Source organism: Mobula hypostoma, chromosome 2 (genome assembly GCF_963921235.1).
Source record: "Mobula hypostoma chromosome 2, sMobHyp1.1, whole genome shotgun sequence".
Classification (NCBI taxonomy): Eukaryota; Metazoa; Chordata; class Chondrichthyes; order Myliobatiformes; family Myliobatidae; genus Mobula; species Mobula hypostoma.
In genome coordinates this window covers 104,961,270-104,988,699 of record NC_086098.1, presented here as the reverse complement: position 1 = coordinate 104,988,699, position 27,430 = coordinate 104,961,270, and the positions used below count along the sequence as shown (strand labels likewise).

At 41.1% G+C, this 27,430-nt stretch overlaps 1 protein-coding gene across 4 annotated transcripts in view; it reads left to right on the top strand.

The window, feature by feature from the left end:
- Positions 1 to 27,430, top strand: part of elovl4a (ELOVL fatty acid elongase 4a) — a 90,319-nt gene that overhangs the window by 14,144 nt on the left and 48,745 nt on the right. Inside the window, exon 2 of one of the 4 annotated variants that reach the window (XM_063040336.1) lies at positions 2,946 to 3,050. The gene's annotated coding sequence lies outside the window, so the exon portion shown is untranslated. Of the gene's footprint in view, positions 1 to 2,925; positions 3,051 to 9,271; positions 9,640 to 27,430 lie in introns of those variants that run through there. The other 3 variants (XM_063040338.1, XM_063040339.1, XM_063040335.1) reach the window with 3 other exon arrangements.

Genomic DNA, 27,430 nt, shown 5'->3' with positions numbered 1-27,430 from the left:
GGTCCGAGTCCATAGGACACTCAAAGCAGCTGCGCAGGTTGACTCTGTGGTTAAAAAAGAATACGGTGTATTGGCCATTATCAATCGTGGAATTGAATTTAGGAGCCGAGAGGTAATGTTGCAGCTATATAGGACCCTGGTTAGACCCCACTTGGAGCACTGTGCTCAGTTCTGGTCGCTTCACTACAGGAAGGATGTGGAAACCATAGAAAGGGTACAGAGGAGATTTACAAGGATATTGCCTGGATTGGGAGCATGCCTTATGAGAATAGGTTGAGTGAACTTGGCCTTTTCTCCTTGGAGCAGCAGAGGATGAGAGGTGACCTGGTAGAGGTGTACAAGATGATGAGAGACATTGATCATGTGGATAGTCAGAGGTTTTTTCCCAGGGCTGAAATGGCTGCCACAAGAGGGCACAGGATTAAGGTGCTTGGGAGTAGGTACCGAGGAGGTGTCAGGGGTAAGTTTTTTACTCAGAGGTGAGTGCATGGAATGGGCTGCCGGCAACGGTGGTGGAGGCAGAGACGACAGGGTCTTTTAAGAGACTTTTGGATAGGTACATGGAGCTTAGAAAAATATAGAGGGCTATAGGTAAGCCTAGTAATTTCTAAGGTAGGGACATGTTCGGCACAACTTTGTGGGCCAAAGGGCCTGTATTGTGCTGTAGGTTTTCTATGTTTCTATGAATACAGCTGAATATAGCATTTAATTTTATATAGGATTAGTTTACTCTTACAGGTTCCTTAAACGTTTCTAAGGATTGCGCTGGAATGAATCACCTAGTTAATGTATTATTCTATGCAAACTGTGTTTTCTACTTTACCAATACATTGAAGTGGGAAAGCACTTTTCACTCATCATTACAAAAGCCCAACAGAGATTGATCTTCCTATGCCAGTTTAGGAAACTTAACTTCTCAGGGAATATCCTGCAAATTTTTTACACAGCCATCATTGAGAGTGTTATGACCATCTCTATAACTGTTTGACTTCCCTGCCACTTTCTCCCTGTCCTGGTCCAGGTTGCAACAAGTGGTTCATGCTGCGGAGAAGTTCATTGACTCACAAACACGAGAAAATCTGCAGATGCTGGAAATCCAAAACAATGCACACAAAATGCTGCAGGAACTCAGCAGGCCAGGCAACATCTATGGAAAAGAGTAAACAGTCAAAGTTTTGGGCGAGACCCTTCATCAGGACTGTCAACTACAAACGTTGAAAGATTTGTTCCTCACCAGAGTAAAGAAAAGAGCTGAAGAAATTACTGCTGAATCCACCTACCCTAAAAGTCACCTATTCAACTAGTTGCCTTCAGGGAGAGCTACAAGTCCTTCACCACCAGGACTAAGTGTCATCTCCGAAGCTTTTAAACAAAACTGAGGTGTAATATCCCAACTGCCCCTGCACAACATCCACTAACTGGTCTTTCCTGGTCCCCTTGTTCTGTTGATAATTACCTAACCTGGTCATACCTGTCTCTGTCTATGTCTATCTGTCTATCATACCTGTATGTTCTCACTTATTTAAGTTTGATTATTGATGATTGCACATGTGGGCATCCTGCTAATTGTTAATTGCTCATGGCTGGTTGCACTATTGGCTTGTAAATTGTTGGTTGCTGTTGTGTGTGTCTCTTATAGTATTTTCCTGTGCTTTATGCTTGGCACCAAACCACAGTCAATTCTAGTTTTCACAAACTGGCAATAAAGTGCTTCTGATTCTAAGATTAATTTGCGACTATTGAATTTGTGTTTAACCACCTGAACTATAGTTCAGAAATAATGAATGGATAGTCAAAACTGCCCAACGCATCACCAACACCAGCTTACCTGCCATCAAGGACATGTATACAGAAAGGTGCTGGAAAAGAGCCAGTAATGTCATGAAGGATCCTATCACCCTGCTCAGGTGCTATTTGTCCCACTCCCAAAGGGAAACATCAACACAGCATCCACACCACTCCATAAAACTCAAAAGCAGTTACTTTCCCTGAGTAGGAAGGCTGATCAACACCTCCACCCACTAATCCACCCCCTACACACCTCCAGCGACCATTTCTTTATCATTTCCTATCAGTCACCTTATGTACAGACACTTTGGTGCCTCGTGTCACTTAAGGACATACAATCAGTCTATATACAAACGCTGTCTCAGAATGAGAATCAGGTTTATTATCACCGGCATGTGACGTGAAATTTGTTAACTTAGCAGCAGCAGTTCAATTTTAATGTAGCAGGGAAAATATATAACAATAATAAATAAAATAAAAATAATAATAAATAAACAAGTAAATCAATTATTTATATTGAATAAATTTTAAAAATGTGCAAAAATGGAAATACTGTATATTTAAAAAAGGTGAGGTAGTGTCCAAAGATTCAATGTCCATTTTAAGAATCAGATGGCAGAGGGAAAGAAGCTGTTCCTGAATCACTGAGTGTGTGCCTTCAGGCTTCTGTACCTCCTACCTGATGGTAACAGTGAGAAAAGGGCTTGCCCTGGGTGCTAGAGGTCCATAATAATGGACGCTGCCTTTCTGAGACACCGCTCCCTGAAGATGTCCTGGGTACTTTGTAGGCTAGTACCCAAGAGAGAGCTGACTAGATTTATAACCTTCTGCAGCTTCTTTTGGTCCTGTGCAGTAGCCCCTCCAAACAAGACAGTGATGTAGCCTGTCAGAATGCTCTCCACGATTTAACTATAGAAGTTTTTGAGTGTATTTATTTATTTATTTATATTTATTTTGTCTTATTTATTTATATTTATTTTTTTTAATTGATGTATTCTTTAACCTACTGTGTTTTTTGTGCTTCATCAGATCCAGAATAACAATTATTTTGTTTTCCTTTACACTTGTGTACTGAAAATGACACAAACTAATTTAGAAATCTTGAAATTCTGTTACTTTAAAAATTGTACTAAACAGCTGACTCAACTACCAAACAGGAGAGGACAAAATTGCTGAAACCTGTTTGCAAGGACCACGTGAAGAGGCTTCATGTCGGATTAGATCCTGGAACAAAGGTGACACTGCAGTTTCACTTATTTAAGGTAATTTCCTACAAGCAATAAAAGTAAGACTCTTGGCCTTGTGGTCAATAAAGGTAATCTGATTAGTCACCGACAGATGGCAGCAGGTGGATCAATGAGGCAGACTGAAATCAGGGAGCTTGGCCTGCTCAGTTATCTCAGTTGGAAAGATCAACTGTTAATTCATTTCCATAGTTGATGCCTGACCTGCTAAGTTCCTCCAGCATTTTTGTTTGTGTTGCTCTCAAGTACCGGAAGTTCTGTCTCATCAGTTTGTCAACAGATTCATCTCCGGGATAGTGGTAAGGATATATAGAAAATTCTGCTCATAGAAAAGAGAGTTGAGAAAAAAGGAAAGGATATCTTAGTGTCAGTAGTTGCGTTTAAGGTTGCTATAATCTCTCAAGTTCAAGTAATGGTATTTCACCATAGAATAATGAATATGTTTTATGTCCTTAAAAGAATCCCTTGTCAGGGCTAATTCAACTACCAACCCTGCAGATTTTTTTCCCCCTGAAAATAGTTATGCCCATTTTTTGTAAACTTCAGTGAACAAGTCAATAATATCTTGGAATGTGTACATATACAGTCTTCAAGGTTCTATAGATTCAGGATCAGTTCCTGTGGATTGGAGGGTGGCTAATGTTTTCCCTCTCTTCAAGAAGGGAGGAAGAGAGAAAACAGGGAATTATAGACCGGTTAGCCTGACGTTGGTGGTGGGAAAGATGCTGGAGTCAATTATAAAAGATGAAATTACAACACATCTGGATAAGAGTAACAGGATTGGTCCGAGTCAGCATGGATTTACGAAGGGGGAATCATGCTTGACTAATCTTCTGGAATTTTTTGAGGATGTAACTATGAAAATGGACAAGGGAGAGCCTTTGGGTGTAGTGTACCTGGACTTTCAGAAAGCCTTTGATAAAGTCCCACATAGGAGATTAGTGGGCAAAATTAGGGCACATGGTATTGGGGGCAGAGTACTGACATGGATTGAAAATTGGCTGGCTGACAAAAACAAAGAGTAGCGATTAACGAGTCCCTTTCGGAATGGCAGGCGGTGACCAGTGGGGTAGCGCAGGGTTCAGTGCTGGGACCGCAGCTGTTTACAATATATATTAATGATTTAGATGAGGGAATCAAAAGTAACATTAGCAAATTTGCCGATGACACAAAGCTGGGTGGCAGTGTGAAATGTGAGGAGGATGTTATAAGAATGCAGGGTGACTTGGACAGGCTGGGTGAGTGGGGCAGATGCAGTTTAATGTGGATAAATGTGAGGTTATCCACTTTGGTGGTAAGAATGGGAAGGCAGATTATTACCTAAATGGAGTCAAGTTAGGAAAAGGGGAAGCACAATGAGATCTTTGGTGTTCTTGTACATCAGTCTCTGAAAGCAAGCATGCAAGTACAGCAGGCAGTGAAGAAAGCTAATGGCATGCTGGCCTTCATAACAAAGGGAATTGAGTATAAGAGCAAAGAGGTCCTTCTGCAGCTGTACAGGGCCCAAGTGAGACCACACCTGGAGTACTGTGTGCAGTTTTGGTCTCCAAATTTGAGGAACGACATTCTTGCTATTGAGGGAGTGCAGCGTAGGTTCAAAAGGTTAATTCCCGGGATGGCGGGACTGTCATATGTCGAAAGATTGGAGCGACTGGGCTTGTATACTCTGGAATTTAGAAGGCTGAGAGGGGACCTTATTGAAACATATAAGATTATTAAGGGATTTTACACGCTGCAGGCAGGAAGCATGTTCCCGCTGATGGGTGAGTCCAGAACCAGAGGCCACAGTTTAAGAATTAGGGGTAGGCCATTTAGAACGGAGTTGAGGAAAAACTTTTTCACCCAGAGAATGGTGGATATATGGAATACTCTGCCCCAGAAGGGTGTGGAGGCCAAGTCTCTGGATGCTTTCAAAAAAGAGATGGATAGAGCTCTTAAAGATAGTGGAATCAAAGGTTATGGGGATAAGGCAGGAACTGGATACTGATAGTGGATGATCAGCCATGATCACAGTGAATGGCGGTGCTGGCTGGAAGGGCCAAATGGCCTACTCCTGCACCTATTGTCTATTGTCATCTGTGTGCCACACCTCGATTGTTGAGGTTGGGACAACCTGGTATTTCGACTGGAGGTTTTACAGTTTGATGGAAAGGATTGAAAAGGTGTTATGCTTAACATGAGGAACACACACAAAGTGCTGGAGGAACTGTAGCAGGTTGATAGAATAGAATAATACAACAATGGAACTCAGCAGGTTAGGCCATATCTATGAGAGGAATAAACAGTCGATGTTTTGGTTTGAGATTCTTAATCAGGACTGTCTATGGAGAATAATAAACGGTCTTAATGAAAGATCTCAGCCTGAAAGGTCGATAGTTTATTCTTCTCCATAGATGCTGCCTGACCTGCTGAGTTCCCCCAGCACTTTGTGCATGTTCCTCAAGATTTCCAGCCTCTGCTGGAACCTTTTGTGTTTGTGATTAGGGTGGCCATGCAGTCTTGCCTGATGCCAGCCTGCACTGAGATTGAATATATGTTTTGGACTCATTGGTTGTGATTACGACTTGCATTCCATCATGAGCATAAGCTGAAGATGAGAGTCTGCTGGCAAACAAATTTGGGAAGTATGCTCCGGAGTCCTCCTCAATTGAGTAAGATTTAAAACCATGACACATGGCATTTAATACAAATATACAACTTGCAGTTGCCAGCACAGAACGTGAATCTACCTAGACATAGTGAATGCATGTTGCATGGAGTTCACATGTACAGAGGTTTGCCAATCACTTTGGGGAAAAAAAACAGAATTAGGCCATTTTACTCCTAAAGCCTGTTCTAAGATTCATCAAAATCATGACTGTTGCTTCATGCACCCATGCTGGGCTTGTCAATTTCATCAACTTTGTCTCCAATTTCCACCCTGCCCTTGAATTCACTTGGTCCATTTCTGACACCTCCCTCCCTTTTCTCGAGCTCTCTGTCTCTATCTCTATCTCTGGAGATAAACTGTTGACTGACATCTTTTATAAACCTACCGATTCCCACAGATAACAACAGGAATTCTGCAGATGCTGGAAATTCAAGCAACATACATCAAAGTTGCTGGTGAACGCAGCAGGCCAAGCAGCATCTATAGGAAGAGGCGCAGTCGACGTTTCAGGCCGAGTTACCTTGACTATACCTCTTAGCAACCCTGTCTCCTGTAATAATGCTATTCCCTTTTCTCTATTCCTTAGTTTCCATGACATCTGTTCCCAAGATGAGGCTTTCCTTTCCAGGACATCAGAGATGTCCTCCTCCTTCAAAGAACGAAGTTTCCCTTCCTCCACCATTGATGCTGCCCTCACACGCATCTCCTCCATTCCCCAGACATCCACACTTACTCCATCTTCCCACCATCTTGACAGTGATAGAGTTCCCCTTATTTTTACCTACCATCCCATAAACCTCTGCATCCAACACATTATTCTGCGCAACTTCCTCCATGTCCAAAGGGATCTTACTGATCTCACTCTAATTTCCACAGGAATTGCTCCATCTGTGATTCCCTCGCCCATTTGACCCTCCTCACTAATCTCGCTCCCTGAACTTAACCCTATAAGTGGCCAAAGTGCTATACCTGCCCATTCATCTCCTCCCTCACCTCCATTTAGGGCCCCAAACGGTCCTTCCAGGTGAGGCAACCCTGCATATCTGCTGGGGTTATCTGTTGTATCTGGTGCGGCCTGCTCTACATTGGTGAGACCCATTGTAAATTGTCAAGCTCCACTTCTCCATTCACCAAAAGTGGAACTTCTAATTACCATTCCAAAACATTGGTCCATGGCCTCCTCCTGTGCCACAATGAGGTCACACTCAGGGTAGCCTCCAACCTGATGGCATGACTATCGATTTCTTCTTCCGTACTCCTCCCCTCCCCACTTCTTCTATTCCCCTTCTGGCCTCTTACTTCTTCTCACCTGCCTATCACCTCCTCCTTCCCTTTCTCCTATGGTCCACTCTCCTCTCTTATCAGATTCCTTCCTCTCCAGCCTTTTACCCAACACCTGGCTTCACCTATTGCCTTCTAGCTATTCTCCTTCCCCTCCTCCCATCTTTTAAATTTGCAGTCTTCCCCCCTTCTTTTCCAGTCCTGAATAATGATCTTCGCCTGAAACGTAGACTGTTCATTTCCGTGGATGCTGCCTGACTTGATGTGTTTCTCCAGCATTTTGTGTGTTTTACATGATTATGGCAATTGTGGAGAAGATGTCAGGCTAAATTGTAGCAGCTGTGGAGGAGAATATACGGTAGCTCTACTTATGTAGATAAGAAAGCTGTGGAAGTGCAGCATGTTCGGGTGGAAATGGCCATACCATATGCCGAGACTCAGCAGAAAGTACAGGAAACTGTGGGAGTGGGACCTATAATATCCAGAATCCAGATAGATAAGGTAAAGTTTTTCACTTTCATGACACGTGGTAAATTGTACAACACAAACTAAAAGGACAGAAAAAGTAAAATTATCTTAAAAGCTGCAGAGAAGCATCTAGAGATAAAAGACTGGACTCTAGAAGTTATTAATGATGCCTGACAAGGAGGAGTAAATAATGTTCAGACTTCAAAAGAGGGATGTTAATGGTTTTTCTAATGTTACAATGGAATGCTAAATGCCTGTTAGCTCACAGTCAAGAATTTAAGAAATTTATTGAAGATTTACCAAATAAACCTAATCAAAAAATGGGTAATGCAGAGGAAGTGATTACATTTGTCAAAAATGGGATAACACAGAGTTATAGAAATTGGAATTATTTGTGACTCAATTGTAGTTGAAATATGGGGAATGAATAGTAAAGATAATATTTATAACCATTATGAAAGGTTAACACCTTATATATTGGAAAGTGTAGGTGGAAATGGGCAAAATAGGGTCATATGGTGTGGGGATTTTAATGCTCATTGTGCTATGTGGGGCTGTTATGACACAAAAGTGGATGGAAAGATGGTGGAAGACTTTCTGAAAAAGTATCGATGCGCTTGAATGATGTAAGTGACGCTAATGCACCTTATGTTGGTCTGCCATCCACCATTAAGCTTTTTAAGAAGAATTTACTGGAAGGAGAAATTGATGTTCATGTCATCAGATTGGATCTTTATTTCCCACTCTGACCTTTCACTTCTTTTCACCTGCCTGTTACTCCCCCCGGATCCCCTCCCCCTCCTTCCCTTTCTCCAATGGTCCACCCACCTCTCCTATCAGATTCTTTCTTCTCCAGCCTTGACCTTTCCCGCCCACTTGCTTCACCTATTGCCTCCCAGCTAACCTCTTTCCCCATCCTACACCTTTTTATTCAAGCATCTTCTCCCTTTCTTCTCAGTAATGAAGAAGGGTGTCTCGGTCTAAAACGGTGACTCTTTTGCATACTGCAGATGCTGTCTGCCTGCTGAGTTCCTCTAGCATTTTGTATGTGTAGTTTTGGAATAGGAGGTGTTGTTCTTCCAACCTGAGAGTGGCCTCATCATGACAGAGGAGGATGCCATGGATGAAAACTTTGGAATGGAAATGAGGATAGGAATTTAAATAGTTGGCTACCAGGAAATTCCTCTTTTTGTGGATAGAGCGGAAGTGTTAACAAAGCACTCAGTCAATTTATGCCAGGTCTCACCAATGTAGAGGGGGCCACATCTGGAGCACTGCATTCATTAGACAACCCCAAAAATGCACAGGTGTGGCATTGCCTCACCTGGAGTTGTTTGGTCCTTGAACTGAGGTGAAGTGGGAGGTAAACGGGCAGATGTAGCATTTCTGTCTTGCAGGAATATGTACCAAGAGATAGAGGGGCAAATCTCCTTTCCTATCAGAGTCCTTCATCTCTAGCCCTTAACCTATCACCTTCCCCCCCACCTTTTTTTTTTAAATTCTGGGATCTTCCCCCTTCCTTTGCACTCCTAATGAAAGGTATCAGCCCGAAACGTTGACTTTTTATTTATTTCCATAGATGCTGTCTGACCTGCGGAGTTCCTCCAGCATTTCGTGTGTGTTGCTTTGGATTTGCAGCATCTGCATAATTTCTCGTGTATATTATCCCTTAAAGGTTATTTTATAACTATATGTTCCTTTATATGATCTGTTGATGAATGGAATGTTTTGTTTCCATTTGTCTTGTATCAGTTTATACGGTGCTGGAGCGTGCGCAGATGATGCGGCGGTCGTCTCTGAGTGACAGGTGAAATCGCATGCGCAGGGAGTTGCCCGAGTGACAGCTGGGTGGGCGGTCAATGATGGAGAACCGCTGAAGGACGAGCGCCTTCGGTTTTAGGGGGTGTTGGGGTGTGAGGAAAGTCGGACCCTGGTAGGCAGTGTGTTAAGAAAGGTAACCGTGAGCTACCTGGTATCGTTACCGGTTACCTGCGGCCGGCTGTCTCCCGGTGGGGCGCTCGGAGCCCCGGTCTGCTGTGCAGTTGAGTATCATCCCCCCGGCGAGGAGACGCATTGACCTTGCAGCGAACGTGCTCAAGGAATCCCTTGATCATACTCAAAGTGGGAGCTACAAACCATCGCCCTGAAAAGATCCAAGCGTATCGCCGTTCCCTTTGTCTGCTGTACGCTTCTGGAGTTACACCGCCGGTTAGTTTGGAGAGAGTGCGTTCTTTTTATTGCGACGTGCGGCGGATTTGGAATAGGCAATGATCTGTTTTGCAGAACGGTTACGGAATAAAATATTCCGTTCTCTGTTATGTTTTTAAAATACATGTTTCCCGATTTTCTTTTCGTGAAATGTATCCAGTTCACGGTAATTTGCTGAAATAATGTTAAATTGCTAACGAATACTTGCAGAAGTCTCAGATTGAGGCAATGCAGTATGATGGATGATAGGGAAGACCATTTGATGACGGTTTTAAGAAGGAAAGATGTAGCAACTAGAGCGGTTTTGGTTAAAGGGATGGTGTTTTTGGATGGGATTTTTTAAAATCATTTATTTGTGCAAAGGAAATAAATGACCACCCCAGTCAATATAGAAAATTCTGGATATACTCAGTCTGTGTTTATTTCAGATTTCCAGCATCTGTATTTACAAAACACTTAGTAATATTTTAAATAGACTTGAAATTGAAATAGCATCACGTGCATTTAGTGATTTTAACATTTTAATTTCGATGTTTTTTAACATTTAAAATAATCCTTTCTGTTTAGTCTGAGCTAATTTTATCTTTCAGTGATGTGTTTGTCTTAGGTCACTAAATTGATTTTATTGCTGTGATTATAAAGACGATTTTGAGTATGTCAGTTTTCAAGAGTTAACCAGGGAGAGAGATCTGGGTATAGGGGTAATTTTTATTAACATTTTTGCAGTATTTAGTTTAAAAGAAATACACATAAATTATGGTCACAAATTCTGTTAAAATGTAGATGTTGTTACGTATGTTATTAGGTAACATGTACTACGAGAAAGATTCCATCTCAAAGTAACTGTGTAGAAATTTGATTCTTTACTGCATGTATAGATATACCTTTTATTAAACGGCACTTAAGGTGAACTTGCATAATCCATAAATGTGGGTAAGGTAAAATTTACTTTAATGGCAAAGTTTTTAAAAAATCTCAAGCATTCTACTTGTTCAAAATGTATTTGTAACAGCTAAATAGTTGCTGCAATTAGAATAGAGGTTAATCAAACTCAACGTGCTTTCTATTTACTATCGTAATAACATTCAAGTAAATGTATCAGTGCCAGCAGCTTCTACAAGTAACACAAATTAAATAAGTAATAGAGACTATATTTAACATGTTAGTTGCCATTTTTGTGCCTATTTATCTCTTTATTTTCTTAGTCCACAACATTCTTTACATAGTGACTCATGCTGCAGCACAGTTCTTTTGGTATTGGCCACCCCTCTCCCCCCCCCCATCATATTCTTCATTTGTGAGACCAGACAACAATTAATTCCATAAAATAATGCCATTACATTGAAAAACATCTTGCATACCCTTTATGTAGCATAATCAGATAAAAATCCCCATTTGTCAAAGAAAGGGAGGAGAAACCTGGCAATTATCGGCCTGTAAGTTTGACGTCAGTGGTGGGTAAATTAATGGAAAGTATTCTTAGAGATGGTATTTATAATTATCTGGATAGACAGGGTCTGATTAGGAATAGTCAACATGGATTTGTGCGTGGAAGGTCATGTTTGACAAATCTTATTGAATTTTTTGAAGAGGTTACTAGGAAAATTGACGAGGATAAAGTGGTGGTTGTTGTCTATATGGACTTCAGTAAGGCCTTTTGCAAGATTCCACACGGAATGTTAGTGCTATTGGGGAGGCTTTAAACTAGCTTTGCAGGGGGATGGGAACCAGAGTGCCAGAGCTGACAGTGTGGCTGGGGTGAAAATAAATGATATTGAAAATTTAAGCAAATCCGCTGATAGAAAGGTTGTGAGTGGTAGTAAAAATCTTCTGAGGTGTATATATTTCAATGCTAGGAGTATTGCGGGGAAGGCGGATGAGTTGAGGGCGTGGATTGACACGTGGAATTATGATGTTGTAGCAATTAGTGAAACTTGGCTACAGGAGGGGCAGGACTGGCAGCTTAATATTCCAGGGTTCCGATGTTTCAGATGTGATCGAGGCAGAGGAATGAAAGGTGGGGGAGTAGCATTGCTTGTTAGGGAAAATATTACAGCAGTGCTCAGGCAGGACAGATTAGAGGGCTTGTCTACTGAGTCCTTATGGGTGGAGCTGAGAAACAGGAAAGGTATGGCCACATTAGTGGGATTGTATTACAGACCACCCAATAGTCAACGAGACTTGGAAGAGCAAATCTGCAGAGAGATAGCAGGCAACTACAGGAAACATAAAGTTGTGGTGGTAGGGGGTTTTAATTTTCCATACATTGATTGGGACTCCCATACTGTTAGGGGTCTAGATGGTTTAGAGTTTGTAAAATGTGTTCAGGAAAGTTTTCTAAATCAGTATATAGAGGGACCAACTAGAGGGGATGCAATATTGGATCTCCTGTTAGGAAACGAATTAGGGCAACTGACAGAAGTCTGTGTAGGGGAGCACTTTGGTTCCAGTGATCATAACACCATTAGTTTCAATTTGATCATGGACAAGGATAGATCTGGTCCTAGGGTTGAGGTTCTGAACTGGAAGAAGGCCAAATTTGAAGAAATGAGAAAGGATCTGAAAAGCGTGGATTGGGACAGGTTGTTCTCTGGCAAAGATGTGATTGGTAGGTGGGAAGCCTTCAAAGGGGAAATTTTGAGAGTGCAGAGTTTGTATGTTCCTGTCAGGATTAAAGGCAAATTGAATAGGAATAAGGAACCTTGGTTCTCAAGGGATATTGCAACTCTGATAAAGAAGAAGAGGGAGTTGTATGAAATGTATAGGAAATGGGGTAAATCAGGTGCTTGAGGAGTATAAGAAGTGCAAGAAAATACTTAAGAAAGAAATCAGGAGGGCAAAAAGAAGACATGAGGTTGCCTTGGCAGTCAAAGTGAAGGATAATCCAAAGATTTTGTACAAGTATATTAAGCGCAAAAGGATTGTAAGGGATAAAATTGGTCCTCTTGAAGATCAGAGTGGTCGGCTTTGTGCGGAACCAAAGGAAATGGGGGAGATCTTAAATAGGTTTTTTGCGTCTGTATTTACTAAGGAAGCTGGCATGAAATCTATGGAATTGAGGGAATCAAGTAGTGAGACCATGGAAACTGTACAGATTGAAAAGAAGGAGGTGCTTGCTGTCTTGAGGAAAATTAAAGTGGATAAATCCCCAGGACCTGACAGTGTTCCCTCGGACCTTGAAGGAGACTAGTGTTGAAATTGCGGGGGCCCTGGCAGAAATATTTAAAATGTCGCTGTCTACGGGTGAAGTGCCGGAGGATCGGAGAGTGGCTCATGTTGTTCCGTTGTTTAAAAAAGGATCGAAAAGTAATCCGGGAAATTATAGGCCGGTGAGTTTAACGTCAGTAGTAGGTAAGTTATTGGAGGGAGTACTAAGAGACAGAATCTACAAGCATTTGGATAGACAGGGGCTTATTAGGGAGAGTCAACATGGCTTTGTGCGTGGTAGGTCATGTTTGACCAATCTGTTGGAGTTTTTCGAGGAGGTTACCAGGAAAGTGGATGAAGGGAAGGCAGTGGATATTGTCTACATGGACTTCAGTAAGGCCTTTGACAAGGTCCCGCATGGGAGGTTAGTTAGGAAAATTCAATCGCTAGGTATACATGGAGAGGTGGTAAATTGGATTAGACATTGGCTCGATGGAAGAAGCCAGAGAGTGGTGGTAGAGAATTGCTTCTCTGAGTGGAGGCCTGTGACTAGTGGTGTGCCACAGGGATCAGTGCTGGGTCCATTGTTATTTGTCATCTATATCAATGATCTGGATGATAATGTGGTAAATTGGATCAGCAAGTTTGCTGATGATACAAAGATTGGAGGTGTAGTAGACAGTGAGGAAGGTTTTCAGAGCCTGCAGAGGGACTTGGACCAGCTGGAAAAATGGGCTGAAAAATGGCAGATGGAGTTTAATACTGACAAGTGTGAGGTATTGCACGTTGGAAGGACAAACCAAGGTAGAACATACAGGGTTAATGGTAAGGCACTGAGGAGTGCAGTGGAACAGAGGGATCTGGGAATACAGATACAAAATTCCCTAAAAGTGGCATCACAGGTAGATAGGGTCGTAAAGAGAGCTTTTGGTACATTGGCCTTTATTAATTGAAGTATTGAGTATAAGAGCTGGAATGTTATGATGAGGTTGTACAAGGCATTGGTGAGGCCGAATCTGGAGTATTGTGTTAAGTTTTGGTCACCAAATTACAGGAAGGATATAAATAAGGTTGAAAGAGTGCAGAGAAGGTTTACAAGGATGTTGCCGGGACTTGAGAAACTCCGTTACAGAGAAAGGTTGAATAGGTTAGGACTTTATTCCCTGGAGCGTAGAAGAATGAGGGGAGATTTGATAGAGGTATATAAAATTATGATGGGTATAGATAGAGTGAATGCAAGCAGGCTTTTTCCACTGAGGCAAGGGGAGAAAAAAACCAGAGGACATGGGTTAAGAGTGAGGGGGGAAAAGTTTAAAGGGAACATTACGGGTGGCTTCTTCACACAGAGAGTGGTGGGAGTATGGAATGAGCTGCCAGACGAGGTGGTAAATGCGGGTTCTTTTTTAACATTGGACAGATACATGGATGGGAGGTGTATGGAGGGATATGGTCTGTATGCAGGTCAGTGGGACTAGGCAGAAAATGGTTCGGCACAACCAAGAAGGGCCTGTTTCTGTGCTGTAGTTTCTATGGTTCTTTGGAAGGTTAGTGAGGAAGGTTTAATATTTAGGTACTGTCTTAATATTGAAGTAGTGAAATGGATTCAACAGTGGCTGGATGGGAGATGCCAGAGAGTAGTGGTGGTAACTGTTTGTCAGGTTGGAGGCCGGTGACTAGTGGTGTGCCTCAGGGATCTGTACTGGGTCCAATGTTGTTTGTCATATATGTTAATGATCTGGATGATGGGGTTATAAATTGGATTAGTAAGTATGCAGATGATACTAAGATAGTTGGCGTTGTGAATAATGAATTAGATTTTCAAAGCTTGCAGAGAGATTTAGGCCAGTTAGAAGAGTAGGCTGAAAGATAGCAGATGGAGTTTAATGCTGATAAGTGTGAGGTGCTACATTTTGGTAGGACTAATCAAAATAGGACATACATGGTAAATGGTAGGGCATTGAAGAATGCAGTGGAACAGAGGGATCTAGGAATAATGGTGCATAGTTCCCTGAAGGTGGAATCTCATGTGGATAGGGTGGTGAAGAAAGCTTTTGGTATGCTGGCCTTTATAAATCAGAGCATTGAGTATAGGAGTTGGGATGTAATGTTAAAATTGTACAAGGCAATGTTAAGGCCAAATTTGGAGTATTGTGTACAGTTCTGGTCACCGAATTATGGGAAAGATGTCAACAAGCTAGAGCGAGTACAGAGGAGATTTACTAGACCTGGGTTTCATCACCTAAATTACTGAGAAAGGTTTAACAAGTTGGGTCTTTATTCTTTGGAGCATAGAAGGTTGAGGGGGGACTTGAAAGAGGTATGTAAAATTATGAGGGGGAAAGATAGAGTTGACATGGATAGGTTTTTTCCATTGAGAGTAGGGGAGATTCAAACAAGAGGACATGAGAGTTAAAGGGCAAAAGTTTAGGGGTAACATGAGGGGGAACTTCTTTACTCAGAGAGTGGTAGCCGTGTGGAACGAGCTTCCAGTAGAAGTGGTAGAGGCAGGTTCGATTTTGTCATTAAAAAAAAAATTGGTTAGGTATATGGATAGGAAAGGAATGGAGGGTTATGGGCTGAGTGCAGGTAGATGGGACTAGGTGAGAGTAAGCATTTGGCACGGACTAGAAGGGCCAAGATGGCCTGTTTCTGTGCTGTAATTGTTATATGGTTATATGGTTAATGTACAACTTGGGCTGTGAATGAGAATGGATAATTTACGGTGTTACATGAATTGAGCAAGCATTTATGGTTTTTACAGTGGCTCCTGGTTAACAATAAGAATTGAGAATCCTTTCATTGATTCTGAGGACAGGTTTAGGATTTAACTGCTTTCAGTAGCAGGGCAATAGAAAGTCCAATTCTCACAGGGAATCATGTTAATGTTATTTATTTCTGATATCTGGTGACTTTACAAGAAGTGTATGCACAAGTGTCAAATTATGACTAAATTGGCCAGTTTGAGCCTATTACTTCACTAACTCAATGCAGGCAAGAAGCCAAACTTATGATATTTCACCCTTGAAAAGATAAAGGGTAAATAAAACAAAGCCATATTACCCATTGAAAGCACTAATTTAACTGAACTATATCAATATGATGATTTGATAATCCACCTAAAAACAGAATACTTTTATTTAGGAGGAAACCCCTGTTTAAGCTTCTAAATCCTTCCTTAAGAATCATATAAAATTCATAGTGATTTAAAAAACTAACTTTTAGCTTTGACATTGGTAACTGAATTTTTTTCAATATGCAGAAACAAAAGGATTATGTTCTGTATCATTGGACACCTTATTCATCAGTAAATTTGTATTTCAATGTGCATGTTTTATGATTTTAGGGAAGATACGGAGTTAAGCATATAGCATTAACTTGACGATTTTGATATGAAGCATTGTAAAGAATACGTGTCACTATTCGTACTGTTTTTAAGTTGAATTCTGTATTTTCTAAAAGCTCTATTTTTTGAGACTTGATTATTTGGAAGTAAAATGAACAAGTTGATTTTAATATTCCATAATCTTTGAGGTAAGCAGATTTGTTTGCTTATGAGCTTTCTTGTTGATATTTCTCTGGGGCTAATTTTAGGAATTTCTGGAGGGTGTTAATTTTCTTCTGAAAACAATCTTACTATGTTGTATCACAAAATTGGATCTATTTCTGTAACCCAGTCATTTTACCTTAATGACAGTTATAACAGTTGGTTCATTTCGTAGCATTGTTTCAATTCCCAATAACTATTTGATAGCAATTCAGAATAACTGCAGATGCTGGAAATCTAAGCAACACACACAAAATGCTCGATGAACTCAGCAGGCCAGGCAGCATCTATGAAAAAGAGGAAGCAGTCAATGTTTCAGGCTGAAACCTGGTGTCTCTTTTGAGAGTAAAAGTTTACTCTTTTTCACGGATGCTGCCTGCCCTGCTGAATTCCTCCAGCATTTTGTGTGTTAATTAAATTTGTGTATTCAGTTAACACTCATAACACGCTGGAGGAACTCAGCAGGTCGGGCAGCATCCGTGGAAACAATGAGTTGAGGTTTCGGGCCGGAACCCTTCGTCAGGACAGGTTCCGGCCCGAAACGTTGACTCATCGTTTCCACGGATGCTGCCCGACCTGCTGAGTTCCTCCAGAGTGTTGTGAGTGTTGCTTTGACCCCAGCATCTGCAGATTATTTAGTGTATTCAGTTATACTTACTTCATTCTTTCAAGAAGCTGCTTATGTTGGAGGAAACTAAACTCAGGTTAGAAGTGCATTGGCATGATCAATTAAAATGAAGCCGTTCAAATAATTCTGATGCCTAACTTGTAAATTAACCCAATGATATCAATAACGATATTGATGCAGATGATGCTGAATTATTCAGAGAACCCAGTGGGTCCCTTTCTGATAGACTCATATTCACTTGAGCAACTGCAGCACAAAGATTTGGAACATCTCGGCTATAATCCACCATGAGTAACATACTGGCATGGTGAAGTGGGAATTGACTTTAATTCCATTGTTTACAGGGAGAAAGCTCAAACAGCATTACTACTTTCTGACCTGATAGCCAATAACCTTGCTTCAAGTGTATGCATGGATGTCGTGCTGTGGTTGGCTAGACCACAATTAAAATCGCCCAGTTGATATTTATGAGAGTCTGAACAATCAGGAGAGTGAGTACTTGAAGGCATTTCCCTTTGTTGTCTGGAATCAGAGGAATAATGTTTTGAAACAACAATTAATAAATGAAACTATCGCCACCGGCCCACACCCCACCCACCTACGCACTCTTTTTCTCCTCATGAAATGCAGGTGACTTTCATGCATGAATCAGGAATTAAATTACAAGTTTAAATACATTGCTATTTTGCATTCAACAATATTTGTGTGAATTTTTCAACATCTCATGGACAGTTGCAGTTTCATGGTAAAAATCTGTTTAATGAGGTGGTTTGGTGGGGAAAGATTGTAAAACTTATATTCATTCCAATGAAGTTATCCTGCCTTATCAACATTCTTATTACTGTAAATTGTTTTTGCATGAAACTCATGAAAGTGCTAGCAAAGTAATGGGATTTAAAAACAGACAAGTGTATAGGATGCAGGCATCCTATAGTCTTAAAGATATATCCAAGAGGATGTTTGTTGTTGGTTGTCTTCCAAAATTCCCAGAGAGATGGCAGAGGATTCAAAAGCCACAATTCAAGACTGGACAGAAACAGAGCAGGAAACTATGGATCAGTTAGTTTTGTAGTCAGCACAAGGTTGTGATTGTGGGAGATTTTAATATTCCACACATAGACTGGGAAGCCCATACTGTAAAAGGGCTGGATGGTTTGGAGTTTGTGAAATGTGTGCAGGATAGTTTTTTGCGGCAATACATAGAGGTACCAACTAGAGAAGGGGCAGTGTTGGATCTCCTGTTAGGGAATGAGATAGGTCAGGTGATGGAGGTTTGTGTTGGGGAGCACTTCGGGTCCAGTGATCACAATGCCATTAGTTTCAATATAATTATGGAAAAGGATAGGTCAGGACCCAGGGTTGAGATTTTTGATTGGAGAATGGCTAACTTTGAGGAGATGCGAAAGGATTTAGAAGGAGTGTATTGGGACAATTTCTTTTATGGGAAGGATGTAATAGAGAAATGGAGGTCATTTAAAGGTGAAATTTTGAGGGTACAGAATCTTTATGTTCCTGTTAGGTTGAAAGGAAAGGTTAAAAGTTTGAGAGAGCCATGGTTTTCAAGGGATATTGGAAACTTGGTTCGGAAAAAGAGAGATATCTACAATAAATATAGGCAGCATGGAGTAAATGAGGTGCTTGAGGAATATAAAGAACGTAAAAAGAATCTTAAGAAAAAAATTAGAAAAGCTAAAAGACGATATGAGGTTACTTTGGCAAGTAAGGTGAAAATAAATCCAAAGGGTTTCTACAGTTATATTAATAGCAAAAGGATAGTAAGGGATAAAATTGGTCCCTTAGAGAATCAGAGTGGACAACAATATGTGGAGCCAAAAGAGATGGGAGAAATTCTGAACAATTTCTTTTCTTCGGTATTCACTAAGAAGGATATTGAATTGTGTAAGATAAGGGAAACAGATGGGGAAGTTATGGAAACTATGATGATTAAAGAAGAAGAAGTACTGGCGCTTTTAAGGAATATAAAAGTGGATAAGTCTCCGAGTGCTGACAGGATATTCCCTAGGACCTTGAGGGAAGTTAGTGTGGAAATAGCAGGGGCTCTGACAGAAATATTTCAAATGTCATTAGAAACGGGGATGGTGCCGGAGGATTGGCATATTGCTCATGTTGTTCCATTGTTTAAAAAGGGTTCCAAGAGTAAACCTAGCAATTATCGGCCTGTCAGTTTGACGTCAGTGGTGGGTAAATTGATGGAAAGTATTCTTAGAGATGGTATATATAATTATCTGGATAGACAGGGTCTGATTAGGAACAATCAACATGGATTTGTGCATGGAAGGTCATGTTTGACAAATCTTATTGAATTTTTTGAAGAGGTTAATAGGAAAGTTGACGAGGGTAAAGCGGTGGATGTTGTCTATATGGACTTCAGTAAGGCCTTTGACAAGGTTCCACACGGAAGGTTCAATCATTAGGTATTAATATTGAAGTAGTAAATTGGAGTCAGCAGTTGCTGGATGGGAGACGCCAGAGAGAAGTGGTGGATAACTGTGTGTCAGATTGGAGGCCGGTAACTAGTGGTGTGCTTCAGGAATCAGTACTGGGTCCAGTGTTGTTTGTCATATACATTAATGATCTGGATGATGGGGTGGTAAATTGGATTACTAAGTATGCAGATGATACTAAGATCGGTGGAGTTGTGGATAATGAAGTAGGTTTTCAAAGCTTGCAGAGATTTAGGCCAGTTAGGAGAGTGGGCTGAAAGAAGGCAGATGGAGTTTAATGCTGATAAATGTTAGGTGCTACATTTCAGTAGGACTGATCAAAATAGGACATGCATGGTAAATGGTAGGGCATTGAAGAATGCAGTAGAACAGAGGGATCTGGGAATAATGGTGCATAGTTCCCTGAAGGTGGAATCTCATGTGGATAGGGTGGTGAAGAAAGCTTTTGGTATGCTGGCCTTTATAAATCAGAGCATTGAGTATAGGAGTTGGGATGTAATGTTGAAATTGTACAAGGCATTGGTAAGGCCAAATTTGGAGTATTGTGTACAGTTCTGGTCACCGAATTATAGGAAAGATGTCAACAAAATTGAGAGAGTACTGAGAAGATTTACTAGAATGTTACCTGGGTTTCATCTCCTAAGTTACAGAGAAAGGTTGAACAAGTTGGGTCTTTATTCTTTGGAGCGTTGAAGGTTGGGGAGGACTTGATAGAGGTATTTAAAATTATGAGGGGGTTAGATAGAGCTGACGTGGATAGGCTTTTTCCATTGAGAGTAGGGTAGATTCAAACAAGAGGACATGAGTTGAGAGTTAAAGGGCAAAAGTTTAGGGGTAACATGAGGGGGAACTTCTTTACTCAGAGAGTGGTAGCCGTGTGGAACGAGCTTCCAGCAGAAGTGGTTGAGGCAGGTTCGATGTTGTCATTTAAAGTTAAATTGGATAGCTATATGGACAGGAAAGGAATGGAGTGTTATGGGCTGAGTGCAGGTCAGTGGGACTAGGTGACAGTAAGAGTTCAGCACGGACTAGAAGGGCAGAGATGGCCTGTTTCTGTGCTGTAATTGTTATATGGTTATATGACATCATTATTACAGACTTAAGAGGAGCCCCTCCATATCACCATGAAACTATCTGATCATCACAAAGTCTTTACAAGTCCACTAATGTCTTTCAGGAAAGAACATAAATAGGAGTGGGGTCATCAGCCCATTAAACCTCATCAATATTATTCAAGCAACACACATCAAAGTTGCTGGTTGAACGCAGCAGGCCAAGCAGCATCTATAGGAAGAGGCGCAGTCGACGTTTCAGGCCGAGACCCTTATTCTCCTATATTATCAATATTATTCTCCTGCTCTTGCCCAATACCTTGAGGAATAAGAAAAGGATGACCATATTAAAAGGATTATATTATGGACCACCAAACAGTCCAAGGGATTTAGAGGAGCAAATTTGTAGAGAGATCGCAGACTGTTGCAAGAAATAAGGTTGTTATAAGAAGTGACTTTCCACATTGTCTGGGACTAACATACTGTAAAGAGGCTGTGTGGGATAACATTTGTCGAATGTGTTCATGAACATTTCTGTAATGAATGTATAGAGCTCCAATAGATAGAGTGCAGTACTAGATCCTCCAATAAGGGAATGATACAAGACAGAAGTTTTTGTAGGGGATCATTTTGCATCTAGTAATCATAATGCATAAATTTTATGATAATTTTGGAGAAGGATGGGTCTCATCCTTTGGTTGAGATTCTGAATTGGAGATTCTAAATTTGATGGTACAGAAACAATCTATGCAGTGTGGATTGAGGTAGGTTATTCTCTGGCAAAGGTAAGTGGGAGGCCTTCAAAAGTGAAATTATGAGTACAGAGTTAGTACAGAGGGAACCTTGGTTTTCAAGAGATATTAGTTATGAAAAGGGGGTATTGGCAAGAAGGAGCAATTGAGATACTTGTGGATTATAAGAAATGCAGGAGATAATCAATAAGGAAATTAGGTAGGCTAAAAGAAAGCATGAGGTTGCTCTAGCAGACAAGGTGAAGGAGAACCCCAAGGGCTTCTACATATTAAGAACTAAAGAATAACGAGGGACAAAATTGGTACTCTGGAAGGTCAGTAGTCATCTATGAATGGAGCCAAAAGAGATGGCGGGGGGGCAGGCGGGATCTTAAGTGGATTTATTTTTTTTTTTGCATCTGTATTTACTCAGGAGACAGACCCAGAGTCTATAGAAGTGAGGCAAAGCAGCTGCAAGGTCACAGATTCTACACAGATTACAGAGGTGGAGGTGGAGGTGCTTGCTGTCTTGAGGCAAATTGGGATACATAAATTCCCAGGGCCTGACAACGTGTTCCCTCGGACCCTGTGGGAGGCTAGTGCAGAAATTGCATGAGCCGTAGCAGAGATAATTAAAACATCCTTAGCCACAGGTGAGGTGCTGGAGGATTGGAGGATGGCTAATGTTGTTGTGTTTTTTTAAGAAAGGCTCTAAGAATAAGCCAGGAAATTACGGGGCAGTGAGCTGATATTTGTAGTGGGTAAGTTATTGGAAAGTATTCTAAGGGACAGGATATATAAGTATTTGGATAGATGGTGACTGATCAGGGATAACATGGTAGTTCATGTCTAACCAACCTTATAGAGTTTTTCGAAGATGTTACCAGAAAAGTTGATGAAGGCAAGGCAGCGGATATAGTCTGCATGGTATTTAGCAAGATCTTTGACAAGGTTCAGCATGGGAGGTTGGTGAAGCAGGTTTAGTTGTTTGGCACTCAGAATGAGGTAGTAAATTGGATTTACATTGGCTCGTGGGAGAAGCTGGAGAGTGGTAGTAGATTATTGCCTGTCTGATTAGATGCCTGTCACTAGTGGTGTGCCACATGTTGTTTGTCATCGGTCTCAATGATCTGGATCAGCAAGTTTGCAGATGACATCATGATTGGGGATGTAGTAGGCAGCAAGGAAGACAAGTTTGCAGCAGGATCTGGACCAGCTGAAAAAATGGGATGAAAAATGGTAGATGTAATTTAATGCAGACAAGTGTGAGATGTTGCATTTTGGGAGGAGAGATCTGGAAATACTGATTCATAATTCCTTGAAAGTGATATCACAGTTAAATGGGATCTTAAAGAGAGCTTTTGGCACCTTGGCCTTCATAATTAAAAGTTTTGAGTACAGGAGTTGGGATGCTATGTTGATGTTGTGTAAGACTTTGGTGAGGCCTAGTGTGGAGTATTGTGTGCAGTTTTGATCACCTACATACAGGAAATATATAAATAAGATTGAAAGAATGCAGAGAAGTTTTTACAGGGATGTTGCTGGGACTTGAGGACCTAGTTATAGGGAAAGCTTGAATAGGTTAGGACTTTGTTCCCTAAAGCATAGAAGAATGAGGGGAGATTTGATAGAGGTATGCAGAATTGAGGTTTTTTTTTCTGGTTAATGCAAGCAGGCTTTTCCCACTGAGGTTGGGTAAGACTATACTGGAGGTCATGTGTTAAGGGTGAAAGGTGAAATGTTTAAGGGGAATATGAGGGGGAACTCAGATGGTGGTGAGAGTGTGGAAAGAGCTGCCAGCGGAAGTGGTGGTTGTGGGCTTGATTTCGACATTTAAGAGAAATTTAAATAGGTACATTGTTTCTTAATGTTGTTGTAGCTGAGGGTGAATGAAACTCCCACTATCTATTAAATGCTCCCAATGGTGTACATCTCAAATAGCCTCTGACAACCATGACTAGCTCTTGGCTTTCATTTGTGGATTAGCTATGAAGCCTGGTAAAATTATTTCTACTGACAGAAGAGGGGGCGAAGATGGGTTACTGCTGCCTGAAAACTCATCAATTCGGGCAGCTGGGACTCATCAGCCGTGGTTGACAACTTATCGAGGAGATGGAACACTGGTCGCAAATCTCTGCTGCCTTCTGGCTATACCCACTCGTGGGGGAGCCATCAGAAGTAAACCTGAAGGGAACTTCTAGAGTTGGAATCTCTAATGCAGTCCTACGTTTAGTTCAACACTGACTGGCAACTCCTGCGATGATGCTAGTGCTAAACTGTATCAGTCTCTGCTGTTCCTTTGGATTCATTTGCTGCAAGGAGCGAGGGAGCCTACGACATGGGCAACAGCTTGCTCTCCATATTGTACCTATCTTGGCTTGCGTATCATGTGGAAAGCTGGAACACAACATCCATGGTTGGCCCCGATCAGTAGGGGGCCTCGGATAGATCCATGGATGAAAGGGGTATGGAGGGCTGTAGTCCAAGTGCTGGTTGATAGGACTAGACAGATTAATAGTTTGGCTCAGACTAGATAGGCCAAGGGGCCTGCTTCTGTGTTGTAGTGTTCAGAATCAGAATCGGATTTAATGTCACTGGCATGTGTCATGACATTTGTTAACTTAGCGGCAGCAGTACAATGTATTATAGAAAAAATAAGTAAATTAATTACAGTAAATATAATGTACTGTATATTAAATAGTTACATTCAAAATAGTGCAAAAACAGAAATAATAAAACTGAGGTAATGTTAATGGGTTCAGTGTTCATTTGTGAATTAAATGACTGGGGAAGAAGCTGTTCCTGAATCGCTGAGTGTGTGCCTTCAGATTTCTGTACCTTCTTCCTGACAGTAACGATGAGAAGAGGGCATATCCTGGGTGGTGAGGCCCTTAATAATGGGTTCCACCTCACTGAGGCATCGCTCCTTGAAGATGTCTTAAATATTACAAAGTCTAGTACCCAAGATGGAGCTGATTAATTTTACAACTTTCTGTAGCTTTCAAGCCTATGCAGTAGCCCCCTCTCCCCCCTCATACCAGACAATGATACAGCCTGTCAGAATGCTTTCCGCAGTATATCTGTAGAAGTTTTTGAATGTTTTAGGTGACAAACGAAATCTCCTCAATCTCCTCAAATGAAATATAGCTGCACGCTTGCCTTCCTTATATGTTGGAACCAAGTTAGATCCTCAGAGATCTATGTCTAGAATACTAGACTGAAAATGTCAGAAGTTGAATGGCCTGATATCATGGCTATACAGTAACTTTTTAAATCATAGAATTACAGATTGAGAAACCAAATTATAATGGGCAGAAAGACAATGATTACAACACTGAAGAGGAATTTGGCCCCTCAAGTCTACACTGGTTTAATATGAGAGCAATCAAGTTGGTCCCCGTACCCTACATATTGTCCCAATCCATTTAGAATTCCACAAGTGAATCTGCCTCTATCTCATGCATTCAAGAATTTGCTCACTTGCTACATATGACTAACATCCATGGGGTGCGAAAGATTTTGCTGGTTGCGTGAAAATTGCTAAAAAGTACTATATATGACACACATGTATTCTTAGCACAATCCTTTAAATAAGCAATTTATATGTCATCTCTTTATCCTTTTAAATAACAATGTTTTACACTAATTCTGTTGTATTTTAAAGCTAAACCACATTAATATAAAATACAGCAGAAATAAATCAAATGAAAGTACCAGATCTTCAAAGATTTTGCTGGTAATCACCCTAAAACTGCAATGCCCTATGTACAAAAATAAATAAATCAAAAATATATTCCAAAGCTGAAATCATTATCATCAGGTGCCATGCCCAGTTTGAGCTTTGACTGCCATGGCCCACGCACTCCTGTTTCGGGTCAAGTGGATCAGTTCATTGGTATTCATTTCCAGTTCTCTGGCTGCTGTCTCCATCATCATTTGTCTTTGTCTTCCTCTTGCTTCTCTTCAATCTTTCCCATAATTACTGTACATTCTAACTCCTCTTTCCTAATCACATGTCCAATGAAGTTATGTTGCCTTTTCATGATCTCATATATTATTTCTCTTTTTGTGCTTACTCTACATGACATCCTCGTTAGCTCAAATATCATCTGTAAATTTGCTGACGATAAACCATTATTGGTAGAATCTCAGGTGGTGACGAGAGGGCGTACAGGAATAAGATATGCCAACTGGTGGAGTGGTGCCACAGCAACAACCTGGCGCTCAACATCAGTAAGACGAAAGAGCTGATTGTGGACTTTAGGAAGGGCAAGACAAAGGAACACATATCAATCCTCATAGAGCGATCAGAAGTGGAGAGAGTGAGCAGCTTCAAGTTCCTGGGTGTCAAGATCTCTGAGGATCTAACCTGGTCCCAACATACGGATGTAGTTATAAAGAAGGCACGACAGCAGCTATACTTTATTAGGAGTTTGAAGAGATTTGGCATGTCAACAAATACACTCAAAAACTTCTATAGTTGTTCTGCAGAGAGCATCCTGAAAAGGCCGCATCGCTGTCTGGTATGGAGGGGCTACTGCACAGGACCGAAAGAAGCTGCAGAAGGTTGTAAATCTAGTCAGCTCCATCTTGGGTACTAGCCTACAAAGTACCCAGGACATCTTTAGGGAGCGGTGTCTCAGAAAGGCAGCATCCTTTATTAAGGATCTCCAGCACCCAGGGCATGACCTTTTCTCACTGTTACCATTGGGTAGGAGGTACAGAAGCCTGAAGGCAGACACTCAGCAATTCAAGAACAGCTTCTTCCCTTCCGCCATCCGATTCTTAAATGAACATTGAATCTTTGGACACTACCTCGCTTTTTTTTAATATACAATATTTCTGTTTTTGCACATTTTTTAATCTATTCAAAATATGTAATTGATTTACTTGTTTATTTATTATGTTATTTATTTTTTCTCTGCTCGATTATATATTCCATTGAACTGCTGCTGCTAAGTTAACAAATTTCACGTCAAATGTCAGTGATAATAAACCTGATTCTGCGTCTGTGATTTTTGTTGGTTGCATGACAATTCCAGATACTGTATAAATATGATAGTTCTGTCATTAAAAAAGACACTTTTTTTGTTTGTTTGTCAATCGTCTTCTTTATGTATCTCCTTGTTCTTGGCCTTTCTGTCAATGGAAACGTTTCTATCCCACTTATTTTAAATACTTCCTATCAAGTTTCCATGCAAACTTGGTTGTTTTAAGGAGAACAATCTTAGTTTTTCTAGTCCAAATAAATAAAGTTCCTTATTTCTAGACCCTCCCCAGAGTCTTCATATTTTTCCTAAAGTATGCACATCTTACTGCAGTTTTGTTTGAATTAATGCTTTTGTAAAGTTTCACATTGCTTTCCTTGCTCTGCCATTATTTACAAAGCTTAAGATATCTTTTGTATTTATATTTACTTTCTCAGCCTATCCTGCTACTTTCAAAAAGCTATACATGTATACCCCAGTTTTCTGATCTTATACCATTTTTTAGAAATATGCATTCTAGTTTCCATTGCATTTAATTCTTCTGGCAAAAAAATGTAGCATTGCCTATTTCATTGTGTTGAATTTTATCTGCCATTAATTTGCCCATACTGCTGTGTACATACATCTATTGATGCTTCTGGACACATCTTCAGTGATGTTCCTGTTCCTGGAATCATCGGGTGTTTCGGGTCTTTCAACATCATGCAGCCTCCTCCAGGTGACCCAGCCGGGGCTGATCAGACCCCAGCTTGTGTCCAGACGGCTAGCTACTTATGACTCCATGGCTCCCCTCTTTTGAGCCACAGCCATCTTGAGGCCCTCTCTGCCGCATCGGTGGTACTGCGGATGGCTCTCCTTTTCCTCTCTCCCTCGATGCCCAAAATGCTGAAGGCTCTAACTAAGGAATGGGCTACGAATCCCCTACAACCAACCTCCACTGGGAGACACCTCACTCTCCATCCAGCCTGCTGACAGTTGCTGACCAGTCCTGCGTACTTGGAGAGCTTCCTTTCAAAGGCCGCTTCCAAGCTATCTTCCCATGGGACTGTCAGCTCCAGTAGCACCACTTACTTAGTAGACTCAGACACTAGGACAATGTCTGGTCGCAGGGTGGTGGCTGCGATATGGTTGGGGAACTTCAGCTGCCCTTCGAGGTCCACCAACAGCTGCCAGTGCCTTGTAGAGGTCAGAATGCCTGCAGATGTTCTTTTGGCAGCCAGTATATCTACAGTTTAT